Raw genomic sequence first — 9011 nt, 5'->3', positions numbered from 1 at the left:
TTGGTTTCAGCTCAGGTCATGATCTCAGAGTCATGAGATTGAGCCCCGTGTCCGGCTCTGTGCTGTGCCCAGTGTGGAGTCTGCTGGAGATTATCTTCCTCTGCTCCTCCACTGCTTATGCTCTAAAATAAAAATAAATAAAATCTTTTAAAAAGCATCCCATGCAAAAAATAAAATTAAAAAACAAGAAATAAACTCAAATAAATAAAAACAGCACAGGCTATTCCTTTTTTTTTTTTTTAATAATCTCTACACCCAGTGTGGGGCTTGAATGCACAACCTGGAGATCAAAAGTAGTATGCTTTACCAACTGAGCCAGCCAAGCACCCCTGCAACTCCTGAGAAGAGAGATATAAATAATTTAGAACAAAAGGGTGGAGGTAGGGCAAATCTGTTTTTTTTTTTTTTTTTTGCTTGAGGCGGGGCATCCATCTTCTCTTATCCTCAGACTTCGCTGCTTTTAGTTCTGATACTTGAACTTGCATCATTCGTCCTCCAGTTCTTGGGTCTTTTTTTTTTATTTTTTATTTATTTATGACAGTCACAGAGAGAGAGAGAGAGAGACGCAAAGACACAGGCAGAGGGAGAAGCAGGCTCCATGCACCGGGAGCCCGACGTGGGATCCGATCCCGGGTCTCCAGGATCGCGCCCCGGGCCAAAGACAGGCGCCAAACCACTGCGCCACCCGGGGACCCCCGTTCTTGGGTCTTTCAACTGGGATTTACACCATTGGCTCCCCTGGTTCTCAGGCTTATGGACTCAGACTGAATTCTATCACCAACTTTTCTGGTTCTCTGGCTTGCAGATGGCAGATCTTGGGATTTCTAGGCCTCCTTAATCTCATGAGCCATTCCTATAATAAGTCTTCTCTCTTTTCTTTCTTTTTTTTTAAGTTTTTATTTATTTATGAGGGACATACAGAGAGAGGCAGAGACACAGGCAGAGGGAGCAGCAGGTTCCCTGTGGGGAGCCCACTGTGGGACTTGATCCCAGGACTCTGGGATCATGACCTGAGCCAAAGGCAGATGCTCAACGACTGAGTCACCCTGTCCCTCTTTTCTCTTTTTTAAATATTTTATTTATTTATTCATGAGAGAGAGAGAGAGAGAGAGAGAGGCAGAGACAGGAGGAGGGAGAAGCAGGCTCCATGCGGGGAGCCTGATGCGGGACTCAATCCTGGGACTCCAGGACTGTGCCCTGGGCCAAAGGCAGCGCTAAACCGCTGAGCCACCCAGGGATCTCTATCTCTTTTCTATTGGTTCTATTTCTCTGGAGAACCTTGACTAATACAGCTACCATAATCATTCATTAAGTGAAAAGCTGAAGAGGAATTTTATTTTATTTTATTTTTTATTTTTTATTTTTTTTTGAAGAGAAATTTTTAAAATGGATGAATCAGGCAAAGGACACCTGAATCCACAGACCAATTTTATTTTATTTTATTTTAATAAATTAATTTTTATTGGTGTTCAATTTACCAACATACAGAATAACACCCAGTGCTCATCCCGTCAAGTGTCCCCCTCAGTGCCCGTCACCCATTCACCCCCACCCCCCGCCCTCCTCCCCTTCCACCATCCCTAGTTCATTTCCCAGAGTTAGGAGTCTTTATGTTCTGTCTCCCTTTCTGATATTTCCCACACATTTCTTCTCCCTTCCCTTATATTCCCCTTCACTATTATTCATATTCCCCAAATGAATGAGAACATGCACTGTTTGTCCTTCTCCGATTGACTTACTTCACTCAGCATAATACCCTCCAGTTCCATCCACGTCGAAGCAAATGGTGGGTATTTGTCGTTTCTAATGGCTGAGTAATATTCCATTGTATACATAAACCACATCTTCTTTATCCATTCATCTTTCGATGGACACCGAGGCTCCTTCCACAGTTTGGCTATTGTGGACATGGCTGCTAGAAACATCGGGGTGCAGGTGTTCCGGCGTTTCATTGCATCTGAATCTTTGGGGTAAATCCCTAACAGTGCAATTGCTGGGTCGTAGGGCAGGTACAGACCAATTTTAATACCATAGCAAGAGACAACTAGTTATTATGGGCAAACTAATATGATGCAGCAGGAAATACAAAATACCACCTAAACTGACTAAAACATCAAATTGGAATTTCCTCACACCTGTAGATCTCATTACCAGTTTACAGAATATACAGAGTTTAAAGAATTTAAAATAACACCATGTGGATACAATCAACAAAAAACAAAAGTTAGGGGGAAATGACCTAATTTCAACAAATAAATTACAAGGAGTAAGAAAGGGAAGTGGAACCCACAAGAGAGACTTAAGAGACACATCAACTGAATGCAACTGGGGGCCTTATTTTGATGTTGATTCCAACATTTATGTGACAACAAGTCATAAAATATTAGCAAACCAAATCTAGCAATATACAAAGGGAATTCTGTACCATGACAAACCTGGGTTTATTTCAGAAATGCAAGACTAGTTTAGCATTTAAAAAAAAATCTATTAATGTGGGGCTCCTGGGTGGCTCAGTTGGTTAAGCACCTGCCTGCGGCTCAGGTTATGATCCCAAGGTGGTGGGATCCAGCCCTGCATGGGCCTCCCTGCTCTGCAGGGAGTCTGCTTCTCCCTCTCCCACTGTCCCTGCATGTGCTCTCCTTCCCTCCTTCTCTCTCTCTCTCTCTCTCTCTCTCTCTCTGTCAAATAAGTAAATAATCTTTTAAAAAATCTATAATGTGGGACGCCTGGGTGGCTCAGTGGTTGAGCGTCTGCCTTCGGCTTGGGACATGATCCCAGAGTTCTGGGATTGAGTCCCGCATCGGGTTTCTATATGGAGCCTGCTCTCCTCCCTCTGCCTGTATCTCTGCCTCTCTCTGTGTCTCTTATGAGTAAATAAATAAAATCTTTAAAAAATATGTTAATGTGATATACCACATTTATAGAATAAAGTAGAATAAACCATTTATACAGTAATGTCAAACAAGTCATATCAGTAAGTACAGAAAAAGCATTTTACAAAAATCCAATGCCCATTCATGATTTTTTTTTAAGTTCTCAAAAAAGTGAGAAAAGAGAACCTTCTTAATCTGTAAAAGGCCATGTGGTTTATGTATCATAAACATACAGCTGACATCATACTTAATGATGAAGACTGACAGAATGCCTTCCCCCCCAACATCAGGAACAAGGCAATAATGTCCATTCAGACTATTTCTATCCAATAATATATGGAAAGTTCTACCAGTGCAGTCCACAATAAAATGAGATTCAAAGTATATAGTTTGGAAGAAAAGAACAACTGCCTTTTTTCACAGATAATATGATCTCAAATGCAGAAAATCTTACGGAAGCCACCCAAAAAACTTCCCAAAATAAGTGAGTTTAGCAAGCTTGCAAGATACAAGATCAAAATGGATTTGGGGGCAGCCCTGGTGGCCCAGCGGTTTAGCACTGCCTTCGGCCCGGGGTGTGATCCTGGAGACCCGGGATCAAGTCCCACATCGGGCTCCCTGCATGGAGCCTGCTTCTCCCTCTGCCTCTCTCTCTCTTTCTGTCATGAATAAATAAATAAAATCTTTTAAAAAATGGATTTTGATGGACTGTGTTTCTATATACTGGCAACGAAACAACACTAAAATGAGATAAAGAAAGCAATACCATCTATAATATCATCAAAAACAATAACATAGGGGCACCTGTGTGGCTCAGTGGGTTAAGTTTCTGCCTTTGGCTCAGGAAATGATCCTAGGGGCCTGGGATCGAGCCCTGCATTGGGACTTACTCATCAAGGAGTCTGCTTCTCCCTCTGCCTCTTCCCCTGCTCCCACTCATGCTCTCTCTCTCTCAAATAAATATATAAAATATTTAACAAATAAACTAAAACCCCAATAACATAACTAGGAATAAATTCAACAGAAGTAGTTTAGGTTCTGTACACTGAAAACTATAAAACAATGCTGAAAGAAATCAAGGAAAACCTAAATATATAGACAAATATACCATGTTCTTGGATTAAAATATTGTTATGATTGCACATCTTTCCAAACAGATGAATACATATAGGGGTGCCTGGGTGGCTCAGTCCGTTAAGCAAAGGGAGGAGAATTCGAAGCAGACTCCGCACTGAGCTTGAGGCTCAACATGGGGCTGGATTCCACTACCCTGAGATTAGGACATGAGCTTAAACAAAGAGTAGGATGCTTAACCAACTGCACCACCCAGGCAACCCTTGGTTTGGATTTCTTTATTTTTATTATTTTTAAAAGATTTTATTTATTTGACAGAAGGAGAGAGTGAACACAAGCAGCGGGAGCAGCAGACACAGGGAGAGGGAGAAGCAGGCTCCCCATGGAGCAGGGAGCCTGATGCAGGGCTCAATCCCAGGACCTCAGGATCATGACCTCAGCCGAGGGAAGACATTTAACCAGCTGAGCCACCCAGGTGCCCCAAATTTCTTTTTTCTTTTCTTTTTTATTTTTAAAGATTTTATTTATTCATTCATGAGAGACAGAGAGAGAGAGAGAGAGAGAGAGAGAGAGAGGCAGAGACACAGGCAGAGGGAGAGCAGGCTCCATGCAGGGAGCCCGATATGGGACTTGATCCTGGGTCTCCAGGATCACGCCCTGGGCTGAAGGCGACGCTAAACCTCTGAGCCACCTGGGATGCCCCAATCACTACTCTTTAAAAGTTTTTTATTGGGATCCCTGGGTGGCGCAGCGGTTCGGCGCCTGCCTTTGGCTCAGGGCGCGATCCTGGAGACCCGGGATCGAGTCCCATGTCAGGCTCCCGGTGCATGGAGCCTGCTTCTCCCTCTGCCTCTCTCTCTCTCTCTCTCTCTGTGACTATCATAAATAAAAAAAAATTTAAAAAAATAAAAGTTTTTTATTAACACAATATTATGTATAACATATTCAAGTGTTAATACTATAGGAATCCAAATATTATTACTCACTGTGGTAAGCCAGCCTCCAATATAGCTCCCAATGATCCTTATCTCCTGGTATTCATGTCCTTGTATAGCCTGCTCCTACATTAAATGTGGTGACATGTGTAACTAATGGGATACTGCACGAACGGTGGTGTGTGATTTCTGAGGCTAGGACATAAAAGGTATTGCAGCTTTAGCGCTGCTCTCTTATGTCGCTTGGTCAGAGGAAAGCCATCTGTCATGTCATGAGAACAAAATGTCCTACAGAGAGATCCACATGTTTAAGCACTGAGCTCTCCTGCCATCAGTTGCCAGCAACTTGTCATCTTGGAAGCGTATCTTCCATTCCCAATCAAGTATTCATTTATTTTAAATATTTTATTTTATTATTTATTCACAAGAGACACACAGAGAGAGGCAGAGACACAGGCAGAGGGAGAAGTCCCTCATGGAGCCTGATGCGGGACTCGATCCCAGGACTCCAGGATCACGCCCTGGGCCGAAGGCAGGCACTAAACTGCCGAGCCACCCAGGGATCCCCCCAATCAAGTATTCAGATAACTGTAGCACTACCCACCATCCTGAATGTAATCTCATCAGAGATTCTCAGCCAGGAACACCCAGCTAAGCCAGGGATATTGCCAATGCCTGAGTTCCTAACCCGTATAAATGGTGTAAGATAATGATTACTACTGTTTTAAGACACCAAGTTTTGGGTAATTTGTTATGTAGCAATAGACAATTAATGCACTGATTATAAATAATTGTTATAATAATTGTCATATCAAGTATTCATATAATTAAGGAATGAATGGCCAACTCATGAAATTTCCCTTTCAGGATAATGTTAACATTCAACTAGGCTCATGAATCACTGTATTAAACACCCGAAACTAACATCACACTCTATGTTAACTATACTGGAATTAAAGGAAAAAAATTTTTAAAAATATTTTATTTATTCATGAGAGACACAGGGAGAGAGAGGCAGAGACACAGGCAGAGGGAGAAGCAGGCTCCATGCAGGGAGCCAGATGCAGGATCCAATCCCCAGATGGGGATCACACCCTAAGCCGAAGGCAGGCACTAAACTGCTGAGCCACCCAGGCATCCCAATAACACTAGTTTTTTTTTATATCTGCATCTGTGGGTCAGGTCATTTCTGGCTGTGGTCTCTTAGGCAGTAGGAGTTCAGGGATAGCCGAAGGCGGAGCAGAGTATAAGTGGGATCAGGGAGTGATGGTGTCTGGACTTCTCTGGGCAAGCTGGTTTGAACTTCGTCAGAACATGGCAGCTTAAGACAGTTCAACTACTTTGTGTCTCAGTTTAGTGCCTCCATGCAAATCTTCCAGCGAAGAGGGTAAAACTGTGCAGCCTCAGAAGTTACATAGGATCTCTTCACGTACTGTTACATTCTCCTGGCTCCTTGTGAATCACAGGCCCACCCAGATTCAAGGAAAGGGGAATTTGATTCTACCTGTTGACTGGGAAGGGGCATAATTATTTTAAAGAACAGCATGTGGGAGGAGGGATATCATTGTGGCAGTCTTTGGAAAATGTACTTTGCTATAGTGATCTAAAGGAAAGTAAATACTCATTTGTTCGTGAGAGAGAAAAACACCGAGAAGGAGTAGTTCTCATGACTCATCAGTTTCAAAACAAATTAGGCAAACCTATGAAGAGGGACAAACTAAACACTAGGTATGTGGGCATGTATTTATGCATAACAATTCCAATTATTATCAAGTTATTATCATTCACACGAATGAACAATCCCAGGCCAAATAGTGTTGGTACACAGAGTTCATTTCAGCCAAAGGAAGAAGATGATGTCAACTTTTTCACCCCTCAGAAATGAAAATAAAATGGGGGTTTCAAGATAAACCTGAAGGCAATTTTCTTGCTGAAAATAAATGCAAGTGCCCCCTGGTGGTGAGACAGCCAAATATGGATTCTGTCCTGTTGACAGCATTTCCTGCGATGTCATTAGAAGAGTGTATACACAGTATGTAACCAAAGACAACAATTCTAACATCTGCAGAATATCTGTCCCAACAGCTAAAGCACAAACACAGGGAGGGAAAGGACATAATAAAAAGGAGATAGTAAACACAGAGCATTCACTTCGGAGTGTCTAGACAAATCAAATCACTCTCCTTTTTGTAAGTCCTAAACTCCCTTAATCCTCTGTCCTATTGGCTTTTATGCATCTTTGAATTAGGTATGAAGGGTATGGGAAAGAAGAAGTGAAAGAAAACAAGGTTTGGGGCACCTGGCTGGTGCAGTTATTAAGTTGCTGACCAACCATATACTCTTACAAATGTTGGAGTTGGGTGACACCTGGATGTCACCCAGGTGGTTCAGTGGTTGAGCATCTGCCTTTGGCTCAGCTTGTGATCCCTGGGTACTGGAAACGAATCCCGCATCGGGCTCCCCCAGGGAGCCTGCTTCTTCCTTTGCTTATGTCTCTGCCTGACTCTGTGTTTCTCTTGAAAAACTAAATAAAATCTTTAAAAAAAATGTTGGAAGTTGGGATTCACCACGTGGCCAAAAAAAAAGCCTAGGTCCCTCTCAAAGTTGGGGTAACTGTCAGGTTTAGTCAAAAGTACCCACAGGGGGGGCCATTGAGCCTGGTGGTGAGAAGAAAGAGGCTCCCTAACCAGCGTGGGGCCTCGATCTCCTCTCGGGTTTCGGCACCAAATGTCAGGTTTAATCCGATCGGTAGTGAAATGGAGAGGCCAGGCAAAAGTTGGTCGAAACAAGCTTTTAATGGGACACGCTCTCCAGCGAGGTTCCGCGGCCCCCAGGGGAGAGAGCAGGGAAGTCGCGCCCAGGCAGGTCGCAGGAGGGTTTATAAGGAGTTTTTGGCGGGAGGGTTGGTAGGGAAATATGGGGTGAGGTTTTCTTATTTGGTGATGTTTTTCGGGTTTTCGGTCTTTTCCGGGTCTTTTTTTTTTTTTTTTTTTTTTTGGTTAGGGCAAAGGTTACGGGTTTCGTAAGCTAAGTTAGGGTAGGGCAGCAAGGTGGCGTTGGCGGAAAGATGGGGGTAGGGCGGTGTTATTGGGGGGTTGCTGGCCTCGGGTAGGCCATTTTGAGGTCCCCAGACTCGCCAGCCCAACAGTAACTACCAAGGATTTGATGTAAGATCTTTAACATCTATTTCTGTGTTTTTAACCTCACTTAATGCAAGTTTGAAAGCTGCACTGATGTGGCACTGCAGGATGCCCAAAACTTGCTTTACTGACTTTAGGAGGCCCTTCCCCCTAACTGCTGACCTGGAGACTCATTGTTTTCATCTCAGCACGCTCTCTTAGGTCCCTCCTCCCTGCCCCCCAGCTCTGGAAGGCGGAGCCCTGTTCCTCTGCTACCCAGCTCCCCTCCTCACCCGGGCTGTGTGCTTAGAGGTGGCCCAACCTCCTCGGGGACGGGGCCTGAGGGGAGGGTCCGGGAGTCGGAGACTGCCCTGCGAGTGGGTTAGTTACACCAACCAACAAACAAAAACTGCCTGCCCTGGGTTCACAGGAGGTAGGATTACGGTTATCAGACTCCTCAAATACAACTACAGGACAAAGAAAGCTACATTGAAAACCCGGGTTGAGCATCTGCCTTCCGCTCAGGGCGTGATCCCGGGGTTCTGGGATCCAGTCCCGCATCGGGTTCCCCGCGGGGAGTCTGCTTCTCCCTCTGCCTATGTCTCAGCGTCTCCTTGTACACTCTTACAAATTAAAAAAAAAAAAAAAAAAAAAAAAAAAAGGAAAAAGAAAATCTGTATGTTCCTGAGCGCCTAGGCGGGGCAGTCGGTTAAGCTTCTGCCTTAGGCCGAGGTCATGATCTCAGGATCCTGGGATGGAGCCTCACTGCCCACTCCTCGCTCAGCAGGGAACCTGCTTCTTCCTCTATCACCTCCCCCTGCTTCTGATCTTTTAAAATCTTAAAAAAAAGAAAGAGAAAAAAAATAAAATCCTTATGTTTCTTAGAGTAAAATAAAAACCTATTTGTTGTTTCTGCGAAATTCAAATTTAGCTGGGCACCCTGGAATCCGCGCGGCGCCGGCAGGCAGGGCCGAGGGGTAAGGCGGGGATTCCGGGCACTCGGTGGAGGC

The sequence above is a fragment of the Nyctereutes procyonoides genome, unplaced genomic scaffold (assembly GCF_905146905.1).
Source record: "Nyctereutes procyonoides isolate TBG_1078 unplaced genomic scaffold, NYPRO_anot_genome, whole genome shotgun sequence".
In the NCBI taxonomy this organism is placed as follows: Eukaryota; Metazoa; Chordata; class Mammalia; order Carnivora; family Canidae; genus Nyctereutes; species Nyctereutes procyonoides.
The sequence above is the reverse complement of the archived record's forward strand: the minus strand, read 5'-3'. Positions refer to the sequence as shown.